Source organism: Hetaerina americana, unplaced genomic scaffold (genome assembly GCF_022747635.1).
Source record: "Hetaerina americana unplaced genomic scaffold, ioHetAmer1.1.p SCAF_9, whole genome shotgun sequence".
NCBI lineage: Eukaryota > Metazoa > Arthropoda > Insecta > Odonata > Calopterygidae > Hetaerina > Hetaerina americana.
Window position 1 is genome coordinate 63,431,257 of NW_027287538.1, and position 18,839 is coordinate 63,450,095.

The window sequence follows — 18,839 nt, forward strand, 5'->3', positions numbered from 1 at the left end:
GGTAAAGCATTGCTTCATAACCTTTTCTCTATTCACCCTTCCTACTATAACGAGAGTCGCATTTTTATTCATCGTTTGAGATATTTTCATCTTTTTTCTACTGTATCCGTCCCTTTATCCTCGCTCATCATTTTATCAGCTTCCATGAGGCACTCAATCCTTTTTGCTAATCGCTTCCGCTCCAGGTAAATATAAATGATGGAGACGATTAAAATTCGTGGTATTTTCAATGAGTTTTCAACTTAAGCAGTATGTAAAAGAGACATCCAGCCAAATAGACACAATACCTACACTTGTAAGTCCATTGATTAATTTAAAATGAATCTAATCTTACATCATCATTTTGTTTTATAACATTACTTACGGATCGACTGAGGAAGAATTTTTTTCATTTAATCATAGTTTATATCCATTCCTTATACTAGCACTATTATCAGACTAGTCATCGCTTTCCAGCATGTTTTAGAGGTCGATATGCGGATATTTAGACGACTGGGAGGTAATTTATTTGATTTTATGACAAAGGGAATAATTTAAAAAATATTTAACTCATTAATTTTAAGGTTGGTAATCCGATCTTTTTATCGCCAACCTAAAAATGTAAACCGCCAATTGTTTATAATTCCTGACACTATGACGAGCAGTATAAGTAAATTTTAATGCTGCACTCATCTACCGATGGAATATTTATTTACCATATAGTTAAAAATAAACGTTATATACAAGTATAATCTCATGTGCCCTCCAACATCGATATAAAATAGTCCTTAAATGTTTAATTCATTCCAAAAAATTTAAGCTCACTTGGCGGAGGTTACAAATTTATTCTCGACAATTACCTATCATAAAAATAATTGAAGCAAAAAAAGTAGACCTCTCTCGATTTTGTATTCATTAAAATCCAACCGACATCTTCCAAGATACCCGTGCCAAAGCATTTGAATAACACACAATAAAATACACGTATCTCCCAATTACAAATGCTCATAAGCCGCCGGGTTTCTGTGGCGAGTAGCGCTGAAACAGAACATTTTCATGCCTAATATTTTCTTTTTCGCCACTAAAAATACGTGCGCCAGTGGGGACAAATAATGGCGAAGGGCAACGGGCTCGAGGCCTCCTAAAGGGCGGGAAAGGGGGGAGGACGTTGGGGTACGTGGGAAAGAGGAAAGAGAGAGTGAGGTTAATTTAAAAGGTGGGCGGCGCATTTTTTTAATCTGGCTTCCCCTAATTCCCTCAGGGGGGCCAGACTCGGATGAAACGGAGAGAACTGAATTTGGGGTTTGTCGTACCCCACCACACCACCATGGTGATAAAGAGGAGAAGGAAGGCTCTGAAGAAAGTTGAAAGGGAGTTGTTAGAGGATAATGAATTGTTTTAATTTTAAGAGTCTTTGAATCAAAAGGAAGATCCTCGTTGCCTCAGAATGCGTTGTTTATTTTAAGAGAGCCGCTGAAATTCTACAAGTAAGGGGATTTCTGTTTCTTTTGTAACCATGCCCGATTGATATTTCATGTTTCAGTAATTCATACTTATTGAAGTAGCTGCAATATCATATTTTTGTTTATCAACGTGTAATCACAAACTTGGTAAGATTTCTTTTGATTAGGAATGAGATAATTCAAATATGTATATATGTATATGTATACATATGCATATGTATATGCATATGTGTATATATATATATATATATATATATATATATATATATATATATATATATATGCTTTCGTAGATGTAACACAATACAATACACAGTAACACACAATATAGAAACACAAAAAAAAGAAGAACACTCACACGTTATTTCTTGATATTTCGACGGAAACAATCCGTCTAAAGCATTACTTCTATACCTTCAGATGAAGACGGATTGTTTCCGTCGAAATACCAAGAAATAACGTGTGAGTGTTCTTTTTTTTATGTTTCTATATTGTGTGTTACTGTGTATTGTACTATTCGGCACTTCCGTCTTACGTCTACGAAAGCATATATATATATATATATATATATATATATATATATATATATATATATATATATATATATATATATATATATATATATATATATATATATTATATATATATATATGTATGTATATATACATCAGTGTGTGTATATATGTATACATACACACACATGCATATGTGTGTGTGTGTATATGCATGCATATACCTGTACTACATATATATATATAGACAATTTGTTTAGAAACAGTAATATTTAGCAAGTTTTTGGAGTAGTTACGATTTTCAATGTTGCTGCCTCGAGTGTTTAGTAAAGCAGTAAGTTGTGCTATCTGCTTGTTTTTGTACATACTTCGTATTACAACAAATTAATTATTCTAACAATGAAGACCTTAAGCAAATGGTGTTAAAGCGGATTCGTTGCAGTCATCTATGCAATAAAGAATAATTATGTCGCGATTTACTTTATTAAATGTAGTAACGTAATTGTGTTAAACTAATATGTAAAGAAATAAATTTACAATTTTGATTTTTATCCAAGTTATCTTTAATTCTAGACTCTTTTTCTCATGACTAGGCTATTGGCTTATCACTTCGAGGGCTAGGAACCAGGATTACTTCCGTCTTTGCTAAAGTGGAGGCTTGGAACTCTCTCAAATTCTACCTATTAGAAATCACTTCCAATCTCAAAAGGCATAAAAGATCCTAGCTCACGGTAGTCTCTTCTAGGCGCTTCTGTTAACTCCAGATGCACATTGTCATTCAGATATCCGCGTAGGTGCTAATTATATTAGCCATTCCCATCGTCAATGATCTCTAAAAAATATCTCTGCATTCGCTAAGCTAGTGAAAACGTGTAGTATCCAGAAAAGACTCATTCGCGTCATTATATATAAAAATAAATAAAAATACCTGTGACGAAATGTTGAATAATTATTTTTTTCTTATTGTGACACGTTAAATTCAATAATAATACTTGTTAAGCGTATTTAATGACATAGTATGCAGTCTCTGATGCCGATGTTTTAGGATTGTATAAAAGTTTTGTAAAATATCCAAGTTTCCTTTATGATATAAAACCGTCGAAACTTTACCAACGTCTATCATTTTCGCTCAAGCAATTCTCATAACTATATTTTAATATTGGTTTACATCGCTTTCTTCAATCTACTTAGTCCTAAATGGCATTTTGAAGGTATTTCATTAGTTTTTTTAGTTTAATTTTACATCTAACCCCAGGTATACTGGCATAGACCAATATTCGGGAATTAACGCCATAACGCAGAGAAATGTGCATATATATGAACTCAATCCACACGAAATAATAGCATTATTGATATTTGTAGCTAATTAAGCATCAATTGTCTATCAGCATAAGTAGAATGATGTAAAGTTGAACCAAATCATTTCCTAGGGAAATAATTCATGAAAAAGGCATTTCAAAACCTGCTTTATAATGCAGCAGCCAAGGGGTAATAAAGCAGTGATGCACGTTACTGCAAAGAGAAAAAGCAGTCTATTGTGCCTCTTAATGTCACCAATGTGTGAATGGTGGCTCTAATTGATCCTTGCAAATATGGGGCTGTAGATTATTACGGTCGCCGCTGTGCCTACAAAACTCTATTAACCGGCTATGCTATTAGGGACTTAATTTCAGTCCCACTATTATTTCATGCCTCACTGACTTCTATTTAATTTGGTAAATATGAGATCACTTCGTTTCAGCTGTTTCATATGCTATAGCGCTGTGGTAAGAGCTTTTTCACGGCGACAAGGTACGCACTCAAAACTATTCAGTAAGAGATGGTTTTGTACCAATAGATTAATCTGAAATCAACTACAATTTTTTCATGCGAGTATGAGGATTTTAAAATGAAATCTTTGATATAATAATGTTTCTATTTCCCCGCTAAAAGTAATTCCGCTTGGTTTTGGCATACACCAGGCCGATAAACGTAAGAAATGAAATTAAAGTGATAAAGCGTAGGGCCTTAAAGAATCTATTCAACGGACTAATCTTTGTCTCGGGTATATTATAACAGTTTTCTGAAAGAAATATTAAATTTATACTTTTTGTAGAATTTTTTCTAGGCTCTCCTTAAATAAATAGTTAATCCTCATTCTTTTCTTCCATAAGTACTTAGCGTCTTCTGCTCTTCTACACACTTCTATTCCCAACCGTTTTTGCTCAATTTAGCATTCTTCTCCAGTAATATGTTTCAACGGTTTTGCCATTCTTTGCTGACCCACATTTCCAATACCCCATGTCTCTGATGTGCTTAGACTTCATACGAACGTTTTGATGAACTGCTTGCTTGTTTGGAACCTTAGGTTCTTCGAATGCATTACTATTCTTTTTCATGAATGCCTACTTAATGATGCCACTACCTACTTGAACTAGTCTTTGCTTAATATCGGTCGAACTTCTTCCATCGCTAGTTATATTGCTGATCAGGTAGAATATGCATTTAAAATTCAACTTTCTCTTTTCCCACCCTTCGGATCAAGATATCATCCTTTCCCCACAGAAGGATTTTAGTTATCCTATTTTTACTTTTTCTTGGGTCAGAGGTAGCCCTGGGGTGGGAGTGTGAAGCTGAAGGTCGGCTACTCGATTCTCTCTAGCTTCTAAAAATGTGCTGTACATGATGGTTATAAATATATTAAATCTATAGACCTCTCATTGAGTTATATGAGTACTTGGGCACACGTCAAAACGCTGAGTATCGCTCGTACAAAATAAAATATCGCCAAAAAAAATTCCCAAAATTATACTCCAGTCGAAGTTGTCTACAATTGGATTTCATTCTGTCTCCGTTTCCTTTCCGAGAATAATTATTTCTCTTTCCTCAAAAATTTAAACACAATTTATTTAAATGCATGCTGCAAAAAAATTCTGTGGATTACGATTCTAATTTTTTTCACGGTCATGTTGTACAACGACATTTGTATATCTAATTCAACTTCAGCAATGACAAAACGCCCTCTCCCAGTTTTGTTTTTTTGCTCCAGTTTCAATTTTTATCTCATCGATTTTGAGTAAAAACCTGAGAAAAAAATACTCTTCACCATGTACGAGATAGGTAAGGTATCATGCTTGCATGCAATTATGTAAATTTTTCGTGTTTCATACATTTGTGTGTGTGTATATAGTCAAAATTATTCTTTGCTTTCGACAAAAAAATATTTTACAAGGCGACCAGGAAAACACGCAGGATGTACACACATGAGCGCTTCGCCACATACGTTCGGGCAGTGTTTGTGTGTGCTTAAGCGTGAGTGGGAGGTGTTCTGTGCGTTGGGTGTGTGAACGTGCGCGAGTTCGCGTGCGTGGAAAAATATTTTCCGTGTATTCTGGAAATTGGAAAAGCCTTATCTTCTTGCCTCACCCCTCTATATCTCCCTCGCCCTCTTTCTCCACCTCTTTGGCCCAATATTTTCCTCTTTTATTCCCCCCTTTCGGTTCTCTGCCTCTCCATTTCTCGTTGACCACCTTACGCACTTCCTCCTCCTCAATATCCCAGAATTTTCTATACCCACCACCGATCCATTTTTCCTACTACCTCCCTCTTCCCTCCCAACATTCATGAATTTCTTCCTCTTCCTCACTTCCTCTTGCCTTGTCCTCCTATGAAATATAGTACGATGGGATTTCAATATAATATCGGCGAATCTCGTAGGAAATCGATATATCAGTCTGCGATATGTTTACGAAATTCTTCCTAAATTTTTTAAGCATCTACAAGTTTAAATGTTTGGAACTATTTCCGGGATTTCCTGAAACTTCTGAAGTCTATAGAGCACACTTTTATTAGCTGATAGAAGCGAATTTGAGCATTTGCGATGTTTCCACGAGAACATTTTGAAAATTCAGATTTGACAGAGCGATTGCTTATATAAATTCAAGATTGAGGAACAAGTTTCATTTGGATGTTTTTATTTAAAAATTTGAGTTTACGTTTTCACTGCAATTTTAGTGTGAATTCACTAACTCTTTGAACTTATGTCAATGCGTGACACACTACATCTTGTGTTTCAGTACCTTCTCGTCACCTATCACTGAAAAAAAATAAATCCAAAAAATTATGTCGAAATATCATTAACTTCGACTCAAAACTAATTAGTTTGATTTCAGACGTACAACGATGGATGCAAATCCCCATGTAATTTATTTAAACAATCAAAATTAAAGCAATAATAAGCACACATTCCCATTGCAAAAACTTATTATTGCCTCAATTACTGTCATCCCAAAATGACCCTCAGAACCGAACATACGGTGACTCGGGAGGAATGAATGACTAATCATACGGCTTACAGTGAACAACAAGTTTGAGATAGTAATTCTCTACTTCGGTCAAAATCTTATTGTAAGTAATGGCACTTCACCTCGTGGAGAAGAACCTGATAAACGTCTTGACTAAATTGAGAAGAGACACCGCCTTCCACAAAACACCGCCTTAAACTATCACGATGTTGCGAAATTGGGAATTTTGATGTATATGGCCTTATGGAAATTACGGCAGTCTTTCCCAAAGAGACGAATGATTTAGCAGGTACTCTAACTAAAACTGAGCGCATTATCCCCATAAGGAATCGAACAGGGTGAGTTGGCTTTCCCTAGTTAATTGGACTCCTAATCCCTTAGTGCCCATAGTTCAAATATTAGTAATTCGGTTTGATGTCATGATTTAAGTTCACGCTGCATGATTATCTGCAACGTAAGATTCAATCCAATTGGAAAAAAGAAGAAACATGAAAGGATTTCTGCACTTCGCACAAAACACACTCTGTATCTCCCTAGCTATCCCTTGGTTGTGTGAGTGTATCGATCGTGGAAATGAAGAGACTGCTTGAGAGTAAATTATCAATGATTTTTCTTAAAATATCATGATCAGAGTAACTCATCAGTGCACGTGAATTTGACAGCTCACATGCAAAAGGGCTCCAAAACTTCAACACATAAGCCTAAATAAGTAATTAAAACCAAATTAGAATTTTTTTTCATCGATTTTCTGCATCTGCCAATATTGATGTTAATTTATAATTGCTATAATTACGAAATGTTTGTTTAAATCACAGTAATTTTATTATTAGTCTCAGAATTAGCTTTTTGATGTCATTTTACCTTTTCTTTTGAACATTAATTATTAAATTGAATTCATTACACTTAATTAGCCTTCTTTTCACTTTCTATTTATTCAGTGCGGAAACCTCAAAACAGGCGACATATATGAACAAGCGTCAATGTTTTTATTTAAATATCTAAAAAAGATTGCAATCACCCTGTCATTCATTTGCCAAAAGAACTAGATTATGCAAATATATTAAGCCTGCTTTCTTCCATCTACACATATGCACCTGCATTATAGATAAAATGACACACGATTAACATTTTGTGGCCATATTAAAGTTCAATGGTTCATAATTTATCCCTAAAAATCTTTCAAAATATATTTTTGTTTGCAATAATAGTATTCATGCAACTATATTTATAACTAAATGGCAAGCCGCGAGTGGCTGCAAAAATTTGGTGCAATTGTGAGACAGAAATGAGTAGGAATATTTCTTATAGGGGTCATCACTATGTATTACTCTATGTTCGGTGACTAACAGTTTTGTCAGATAAATACGAATCTTAAAATATTTCTGCTAGTTTGCTATATTCCAACTATCCGTTGTGATGTGGCATGGTTTAGTTTTAAACCTTAGTAATTTAGATCAAAAATTGATGATGTATGCATATTAATAAGCTTAATCTGAATCATCGAGTCTGCATGGGTATGACTTCAGGCTACGTGGTAAATGCAAAATATATGTTTTTTGTGGAATTTAACGAAGTAAGCAGGGGGTTGGGATGGTGCCAAGACTAACAGTACTGGTTTCTCACCCAGAGGACCTGGGTTCTAATCCAGACGGCGCAGAATATTTTTCAGTGGTATCCCAATCCCTACTCGATGCGCTTTTTGGAGGGCACATTGAGTGAGTACGCCGTTCTTCGAATGGGGCGTTCACCTGCGGACCCCCTGGTGCCTTTCTTTAAGAGTAGGCTACAGGCGACGCCGAGTTTCTCTCCACCCTACATTCTTTCCATTCCATCCCTAATCACCTCCGCGCTCAGTCGCCTCCCCAAAAAGCTACTATTACTACGAAGTAAAAGGTTCTCTATCGTTATATTAGTTAATCCCCTAAGCAATAATTCTGTAATATTTCACAAATTTCTGTGGGACTAGCGAGATAAGTACCATTTTCTTTTTGTATTCAGTATTTTTAATATGCGCGTTACATAAATGCTAGCTTTTTCGGAGAAGATCCGCAGGTACTGAAATCTCTTATCTTACTGAGATCCCCCAAGAAAAGGCCCGAAGGGATTGTGACATCAGAGCTGTTTTTTGCTTTAGAGCTTGGTTCATTCAGATTAATTTGAACTGCTCCGACTGCAATTGTCGGTTAATTATTATTTTTTTCTTATTTCTAAACCTATGGTCATTATTTTTTGACATATTTAGTCTAAAAGTTTATTTTTCTATGCACAGTGCCATTGATCACATACAGCATATCAAGTAACTCATAAATTTCAATTAAATCATTCCTTACCTACTTATTGAATTCCCTGTGTCACTCATAATCAAGTTTATCAAAAATATTTTCGCTGTTGTTTTTGATTCCTAACTTTCCTGGGATGTATTTATTGGTTCTCCCTAATCACAAATAACCTTTAGAAGTATTTAACTTCCATTAAACCTCAAAAACTAAGTTTATTCCCCAAAATAAATCCTTTAACTCCTTGTAATGCAAACTACAAGGTTTTGTGCCTGTCGCTTCTCTAAATTATGTCATTGCATGAATATTATCTTCAAGAGGTAAAATTTGTACGAAAAAAACAAATGGTTGAATATATGTTTAGGATAAACTATTTGTGACATGAATGAAGCGTGACTAATTCCAAGTTATAGCATTTGATATCACACAATCTCCAACCATTCCTTTAACCCACTCGCGTGCGTGGAATTGCATCAACTCCAAACGTTCTACGTGTATGTTACCCCCATCAAATGTTTTAATCAGCTCGTGAAAGAGACAGAGGTGGCCTGGGAATGGGGATGTTCTCGATTGTCCACTTTGAACTTAATCTTGCCGGATAGACGCTATCGAACGTCCAGGTCGAGAGAGGTATTTACTGAAGTGGTGAATGCCGTAACCTGGTGAGTTTGGAGAACGATGAAGAACTTCTTTTCCATACTTGGACGCCGCTGCATGAGAGGAGAGCTGTGATTCGACCGACGGAGAAGAACGGAAAGACATAGCCAGAGAGGATAGAGCGAGGACTCGGGGGAAACTTCCGCTTACCACTGCTCGAGACACGCCACTGGGTTGGAGGCGAGTCTATGGGTTATTGTGACTAGGCTTCGTCCTACCTCCTCCCCACATCTCTCTGCCCCTCGCTCTCTGTTGAATCGTCCTATGCAGACATGGTCGTCATCGCAGCCGTTGGGACGCATCTCCACGGAATGCGGGCGAAGGCTCTATCCCATCCACGACCAATGCCATCCGACACCACCCCTTAACCCCCTTTTGCATTCCACTCGAGTCCGTGAGTGCAATCATCATTAATCGCACTCGAATTGGGGTTTTGAAGGAGTGTGCTGCCGAAATAGCCCCGACTCACGGAACCTCACGTCTTCTCTACTTCCCATTCGTTGAGTTAAAAACTCTGAACCTTGAATACCAAGTCCCTTGCCTTTTCATCCCCTCCAAAACTTTTTTTTTCAAGAAAGAGAAAGGGGAATTTTCTCTGGCATTGATCGGATTTCAGGATGAAAATAATATCAATGCATATCAGTGATTAGAGATGGCTGGATTCGCTGAAAGAGCATCCTGAGGAGAAAATGAAGGGGATGACGTAAACGAGAACATTGAAACAAAAAATCTAATTGACGCGGAGAATAAGAATAAGATCAGTATAGTTTATTTGGATGAACGTGATTTAAAGAACACATTGAAAATTGGTTCGAAATTATTCCAAATTTTTTAAATTGAAATATATCTTTCAAAAGATTCAACTTTTTATATCGCCCAATTTATTACATGAGATAATATGTATTTCACCTAATTATATCTACTTCCTATGATAAGCCACCAAGATAGTCTGCGATTTCACAATGATGTAAGTGCTTCTATGTAAGATGCGAATACTCCTATACCAATTCTTATCTAATTGTATTAGTAATTAAAATTAATGCCACTGTATACTTCGCCGATACCAAAGAAGTTAGTATTCCTCAAATTTTATTACTACATAAAACCTTTACTGTAGTGCATCTCGCATGCACTTCAAAATTACTCATCAAAATAATCATACAGACAAATCATACTTTAAGATGCATATTATTTCTCGTGTTTAGCGCTGCTTCAAAGATATTAATACAATAATCAAGTGTGTAATTCCAAATCATTTTTTTAAATCAAAATTGGGTCTCGCATTAAAAAAATCGGTCACCAACAAAACCAACTCGTTATATCTCTTTAAACTTTTTATTAAAATAATTATGCCAAAATTATACATAAAAATAGATACAAGCTATAATATTGTGGTAAACATTTAAAAGAGCAATAGGGATTTATTACGTATATGACATTAGAGGCTTTTGAAATGTGGGTGTGGAGAATAATGGAGAAGGTGAAATGGACAGAGAAGAAAACAAACGAGGAAGTACTTGGTATGGTGGGCGAAGAGAGGGGTTTGTTGGGAGCAATCCTATGGAGGCAGGAAAAGTGGATGAAGGGGGCGTTGACCGGCAGTGGGATGTTGAAGACTGTGATAGAGGGTAGAATGTTGGGCAAAAGAGGAAAGGGATGGAACAGGATAGGGATGTTGGACGGGATGAAGGGAGGAAGAAAGTACTCAGAGCTGAAGAGGGACCTGGTGTAAAGTAGGATGTTGTGTTTTGCTATGGGTCACAAATTATTTAATTAGTAATTATGTCCATCCAAAAAAAACCTACCTTAACCGGTAGATTACCTAAATAATAAATGGCATTAGTATGTTGCACAGCAAATGAAATTGAGATATCGAAATCAAACGAAAGAGGGGTGCACACTCAAATGACTTAATTTGCGCAAAAATAAAAATCAATACGTTCATCCATCCATTGCTATCATATTTCCAAAAAAAAGGCTAGCATTTGAATCCATCTTCCATCCAAGGTTCTGGGTGTCAGCGCCACGAAAACCCCTTCGCCCCAATCTGCTTCCCTCTCTTTTCCTTCGCACTTCACCCCCAAATGTCTTACTGCTTTCTACGCCGTTTCTCTCCTTGTGTCTCTATTACTCTCTCAGCCTTCCATCATCTTCCCATTGTCTCATTTCAGATCGATATCCACCCAACCGCCGTCCTCCTCCTTGATCAATTATTCATCCGTGCCTCCTTTCCTCTCCATTCTTTTCCTTTTCCTTCCCTCATCCATTACGCCAAATCAAAATTCCACAACTCTTCCCACCCTCTCTCTTTCTCTCTCTCTCCCTCTCTCCCCCCCCCCCAACCGTCTCGCCAAGCCTTGGAAAAGTGGATCCGCCCATTTCACCCACTCCACTCGCACCCTTCGAACTAAGCGCTCTCATCCCACACCACCAAACCCGGCTTCCCCTAGACATCTCTCTTCATATAGTTTCTCCCAATCTTTCATCTTCTTATGTTTCCACGAAACCCCTGATGGGCCCGTTTCTGATGCAACAGATTTCTACTGCGAGGCAGATTACCGGCATTCTTTTCATATTGTATAAGATCGTCAAACAGCATGTGCAACGTACAGCCAGTTTATACGAAAGGTAACTTCGATAATAAAGATTATTTTCATTCATTCAATTCCTTTGCTCATTTATCGATTCAGTATTTACTCAAGATTGTTTTTATTTGTTCACTTTCGGCGTCTACTGTTTTCGACGGCTCGATGTTCGCGCATTCCCTCACCAGCATACAAGTACTCGGAAAAATGTTTCATGATATGATTTTCCTTCGTTCACATATGGTGCTACATGATAGAAAGGAGACTTGGGAATCAACTCGATGTGTATTAACGTTTTTTGTTGATCATCCAATGGAAATTGCTGTGAAGACAATTGAGCACTGATTACTGCTCTATGCTTTAGGTTATCCTTTTCATGATAGCATTAACATATTTTGCTACAAGCCAGTAGAATTTATAGGTTAGTTAAGAGTAAGTTAAAGATAGGTCAAAACGGAGTAGGTTGAGTAGGTCACTTAGTTAGACAGTATTTGAAGAACAGTATTATGGTACGGATAATATGAGAATTTAATGAAAAGCGGGTTTTCTAAGAGGAAGGAACTGATGGTGGGTACAGTAAATAAAGTAGGTCAATAAAACTTGCTAAAGACTTGGGATAATGAGAAATATAGTATTGTACAATAGGAAATTTTACCTTTGAGGCCAGATGGTGAATAAAATTAAATAAGCTTAAGATATATTGGGATGTAAAATAGTTAAGAAAATAAATTAGGATGAGATGAATAAAAACGACTGATATCCATACTAAAAGGAAAGACTTGTACTTTTCCACAGATTTTCCAAAATCTAAATTTTCCAAAATCTGTGGAAAAGTACAAGTCTTTCCTTTTAGTATGGGTATTAAAGACTTGCACGAAGTGAAGCCTGAAACAATAGAATAAAACGACTGAGTTATGCCCACTTTGGGAGATGAAATACATAATACACAAAATTAGTGGATGGAGGTCGTACTGAATTCAAGTGGAATGATGAACGCTATAGTTTAGCGGAAAATGTTGGAAAAAAGGGAAAGAAAATAGAGGAGAATAGCCTTTTTAGACAGCATGAAGGATGGTATTGTTTATGAACGAGTGGAGAAGAAACTGTCATGGGATAACAACAGTTTATCTGCTGAAAATCAAGGTAGCATGAAATAGTAGTCTGAGACTCTCTAAAGCCTACCCATTACTGGTAATACATGTAGACGTATAGAGACGAAAAACAGCACTCAGAAAAAACCCACTTTGATAGTTATGTAGCGAATATATTTATACATAAACTTTGAATGACGAAAAATTTCGTAGGTTTTATAAATTATATCCAAGATTCAATTACTTGTATTGTATTAAAATTGATTTCTATGAGGGAAGAATACGTCTGTCTAATAAATATATTTTTTCTGGAAAACTTTGAATGGATATAAGCTAAAGTCATTTTCAATACGCTAATTTTATATTTATATGTATATAAGTATAAACATATATATATATATATATATATATTTATTTATATTTATATATATAATATTTTTTTAAAGTAATCTACCGGTTAAGGTAGGTTTTTGGACTGACACAACTACCAAACAAATATTTTATTACTCCTAACAAAACACAAAATCAATCATCCTACTCTATATCAGGTCCCTCTTCATCTCTGAGTACTTCCTTCCTCCCTTCATCCCGTCCAACAACCCTATCCCGTTCCTTCCCTTTCCTCTTTTGCCCAACATTCTACCCTCTATCACAGTCTTCAACATCCCACTGCCGGTCAACACCCCCTTCATCCACTTTTCCTGCCTCCATAGGATTGCTCCCAACAAACCCCTCTCTTCGCCCACCATACCAAGTACTTCCTCATTTGTTTTCTTCTCTGTCCATTTCACCTTCTCCATTCTTCTCCACACCCACATTTCAAAAGCCTCCAATCTACGTCTATCCTCCTGCTTCAATGACCACGTTTCCGCTCCGTACATAGCTACGCTCCATATCAAAGTTTTTACGAGTCTTTTCTTAACATCCTTACTCAAAGTCCCTGTCATCAACTCCCTCCTCCTTGTGAAAGCCTCTTTGCCTAGCGCAATTCTTCTCCTTACGTCCCTACTACTTTGACCGTGTTGGTCCAAAACACTACCGAGATACGTAAACTGTTCTACCTGCTCTAGCTTTTGCCCTCCTATTTTAATGTTAAGCTTGGCCTTTTTCTTTCTAGAAAATCGCATAACCTTTGTTTTATTAATATTGATTCTCATCCCATACCTGTCGCACTGAATTTCCAATTCACTAAGCAATGCTTGCAGCCCCTTGGCTGACTGACAAACTAAAGCTTGGTCATCAGCAAACCTAACTGATTTTACGAATTCCCCGCCCACTTTCATTCCTACCTCGAGTTCTTCCCATGCCTCTTTGATCATTTCTTCTGCGTACAGGTTGAACAGCAACGGTGATAATGGGCAACCCTGCCTTACACCCCTTCCTAACACTGCCCATCCTGACTCCCCGTTTCCCACCCTCACCTGAGCAGTCTGAGACATGTACAGGTTGCGGATTAGCCTCCTTTCCCTCCAATCTATTCCTATTTTCTGCAATATACTCATTAGTTTTTCCCTATTTACTCTATCAAACGCTTTTTCGAAATCTACGAAACAGGCAAATACCTCCTGGTTGTGTTCTATGTTCCTCTCGATTAATAATCTCATTACTGCAATGGCATCACGCGTACCTCTCCCCTTCCTAAACCCAAACTGATCATCCCCTAAGTAATCATTTGCCCTACTCTCTATCCTTTTGTTTATGATCCTGAGAACAACCTTAGCTGCGTGGGATATCAAACTAATTGTCCTATAGTCCTCACATGACGTGGCCTTTACCTTTTTCGGAATAGGAACTAAAACTGATCTCACAAAGTCTTCCGGCCAGATTCCCTCCTCATAAATACTACGGATCAGCCCATATAGCCTCTTCCTCCCACATTTTCCCAAGCATTTCAAAAGTTCCACGGGAATGATATCTACCCCCACGGCCTTATTTAGTTTCATCTCCCTTAATGCCCTTTCTATCTCATTGTCTAGTATGCCTGGACCTAAGCTATCTTCCTCTACGTCATGTTCCTTTTCAATGTCTAACTTTGTTGGTCTAAGCTCTTTACTATACAGGTCTTCTACATATTCCTTCCATCTCTCTTGGATCTTTCCTGCGTCAACTATTACCTTACCGGCCTTATCTCTAACTGCTATCGTTGATCTCCCTTTCTTACTTCCCGATAAAGATTTAACTATGCTGTAAAGCGCACCGATTTCCCCCTTCCTCTGCAGACTTTCCATATTCTCGCACTGCGTCTTCCACCATGCTTCCTTTGCTTTATTTGTTGCCCGCCTCAATTTATTGTTCAATTCTTTGTACTTCATTTTGCCTAATTCTGTATTTATATTCTTCCATTTTCGCCGCTCATCCATTTTTGTAATCATCTCATCCGTGATCCATGGTTTACGAGTCCTTTTAGCGTTAACGGTTCCAATAGTGTCTTTTGCCGCTTTAGACAACCCTTTTTTGATACATTCCCATTTTTCTTCAATAGTACTTAGCTCTTTACCGTCCTCCATGATTTTCTCTACCGCCTGTTTGTATTCCTTTCTTTTCAACCCATTTAATGCTTCTACATTCCATTTTCTAACTCGCCGCCCCTGCCTTATCTTTTTAAAACGTACGCTACATTTCATAACAACTAAATTGTGGTCTGAGTCCGCATCCGCTCCCGGGAAGCTGTGGGAATTTATCACACTGTTCCTAAACCTGTGTCTAACCAGGATATAATCTAGCTGATATCTTCCCGAGTCACCTGGCATTTTCCATGTATACCTGCGTCTTTTGTGGTGTCTGAACCAAGTGTTGGTGATAACTAACCCCTGTCTCCTGCAGAACTCAACTGCTTTCTCCCCGCGGTCATTCCTCGTGCCTAAACCGTAGTCCCCCACCTCATCACCATCTCTTCCTTCGCCTACTGTCGCATTCCAATCCCCCATCACTATCAAATGTTTCCCTGCAGGAACACATGCAATCATGTCCTCTAACTGATCGTATATCCTATCGACCTCTTCTTCCTTATGGTTGCTCGGTGGCATGTATACCTGGATAATAACTAAGTTCGTCGGTTCTGCTTTTATCTCCACTAGTAGTATTCTATCCGTTACCTGCTCTATGTTGACTACGCTTCTTCCTACCTCTTCATTTAGTACTATGGCGACCCCTCGTTGGCTCTCGTCCCCACCGCTGTATATTATTCTATACTTATCACTCCAGTAATCCCCGCTATCTTTCCATCTCACCTCGCATAGACCTAAAATATCTATATTTCCCCTTTCCATCTCTCGCTTAACATTCTCCAATTTCCCCGTCCTCATCATTGTCCTAACATTCCACGTTCCTATTCTAACTAATTTGGTCTTCTTCTCCTGCGTCTTCTGTCCTGCTGCTGCTGGTTTTCCCTTGCAAGGGTTTCGTGGGATGACGACCGCGGAAGCCTTGCCTCCCCCGCTGCCGGGCACGACACACGGCCGATTGGGCCGAGCCCCGTGGTTGCCAGGACTCAAAATATCTCTATTGTCCATCACATTGTTCTTGGGAATGATAATTGAGGTGGTTTCCCGTTGCCTTCCTCAATAGTGTTTTTAACGTGACACCATCACTTACTGGCCGCCCCACTGGGGTCAGACGCCATTGCAGCCGCTTCACTGAGGAACAGACGCTGCGTGGACTACCTTTCGTCTGGCTCCTAACCTTCGACCTATCTGGCATGGGTGACCCTACCAGGAGCAATTTTTATTACTCCCGCCAGTACAGCTCTAGGGGTCATCGGAACGCACAAGCCCTTCCACCACGTCAAGGTTGTAGTCCGGGGAGGGATATATAATATATATATATATATATATGTATAAATACATATATATATTTTATATCTATATATATATATATATATATATAACACAGTAATCAACTCGAAGGTCAGTTTAGTAGGTGATGGTAGAGTTCACCCAGAACTAAGCCTTATATGACGTGTAAAATTTACACATCAAGGTAGGGGGGCCAGTTTCTTTCCCTGTGTCGGTTATGGTTTCCCAGTAAGAACTGATACCCGAAAAATCGCTTTAGCTTGGGTGGAGCTGCAGGTGCCCAAAGTACCTTGCCCGGTAATCGAACCCGGGATCCATAATATATATATATGTATATTATATACATATATATATATATATATACTATATATATAATGGGCTGACACAACATAGCACAAATAGAAAAGAATAGACACATATAAAAGAACACTTACACGGTAAATTGTTCGAGCTTTCGGCCCTCTCAGGGGCCTTCTTCAAGAGAGACTGAAAATATGCTATGGATCAGGAGAGGGGAAAGAGTTATCTAGATAATGATAATGTGTATTGTCTATTTCTCCTTTGGTGGGTGAACAGCCCCCTGACGCCATCTCTTGGCTAAAGAATCGGGGCGCTTGGCGATATATAAGACCCACGGATCTCAGGGTAAATTACATATCCTCGATAGCTCAAGTGGTTAAGAGCATCCGCCCGGCAAGTGGAAAGATCCGGTGTTCGAGTCCCGGTTGAGGAGATATTTTTACTCTTGTGATCCGTTCGATTCCGCCTTCCCCACCTCTATTGTGTTCGTCCTTTATACGTGTTCCTATCCCTTTTCCTTATATATGTTTCTGTATATATGAGTATTTATATATATATATATAATTATAATATTTAGCTTACTGAAAGCTGTGTTCCTATCCCTGTTTCTTATATCTATCCATGTGAATAATTATACCTATAGGTATAAATAAATAAATGAATAAATATAAATCATATAAGAGTATAAACGCAAGTCTGTCTCTTGATTCATATCTCTTTGAGATGTTTTAATCCCCAGCAATTACAAGGGCAATGATAGATAAATACTGAAAGATTCTGATAACAAGTAGCAACTGAGAAAAATTAGCAACCTTGTGATATGTTTTCATGTCTACAAGTGCTTGAGCCACTCGGAGCAGACTTCCATGTTCTCTACACATTACTCACTCCCATATTCCTGCCACAAACTCTCTGATTATCGCAAGCTTAGATCTGACATTTTAATCGAAAATATAATTATGAGGTTCAAGACAAAGTGACAGTCCTCATCAACCCTTATTTTGTTTTTTTAAAGTTAAAGCGTTTTCCTTAAAAAAACAGAAATATAACGTACCGAAAAATTTGGTTCCTCTTTTCGCTAATATAAGCGGACCACCGGGTGGAAATATCGCCCCATTAATCGATACCCTGAAGTACTATTCATAAGATATCTCACTAAATTTGCTAAACATTCAATGGATATAACATAGTGCATTCTCTCAATTTATTGCATTAATGAAATTTATGCGTGAATGAACGAACTGAAGGGGTCACTTGTCTATCAATTCAGATTTATTGCAGCAATAAAATTAGGTTTTTATCCCATTTAGTTTTTGAAAATTACTAATTTAATTCTGAAACCGATAGGTCATAAAAACAAATTTTGCGCTGAAAATTAATCCCATGAAAATATGTAAACACTCGTGTTATTATTTCATTCTCTGTCCAATTTCACATTCTCCTCCTCCTTTACTTCCCAAGAGATTAGACCCCAGTGTTGCTGTTCCGAAACTCTTCTCTCCCGCGGTCTACAAACGTCACTCTTCCGACTTGGCTTTTTTTTTAAGGCTGCTACTACTGGAAATCTGCTTTCTGACGTAAGATTTATAGTTCGCATCATATTCTTCTCTATTCTTTGATCATTTATTTTGATGTCTGCTTTTTTTATTATTCCCTCATATCTTCATTACTTTTCTCTGGGGATTATTTGCTGTATTTTAGGAGTTATTCAATGAGGCTAAAATTTTATCAAAATAAACTTAGCAGCTTAGTCACTCACCTCATGAAAGCCATTAGTATTCAAAAGGGTAAATAAACCTTTTATGGTGACATCAGGGAAAAGTAAGTAGATTTGAAAAGAAAATGGAAGGGATATAGAGGAAATAAAAATCTGAATTTTTTCGGTAAATTTCTTATGAT

General features: G+C 37.5%; 1 protein-coding gene across 1 annotated transcript in view; it reads right to left on the bottom strand.

The window, feature by feature from the left end:
- LOC139698900 (uncharacterized) overlaps positions 1 to 18,839 on the bottom strand; it is a 1,088,866-nt gene that overhangs the window by 1,051,324 nt on the left and 18,703 nt on the right. The window lies entirely within an intron of this gene.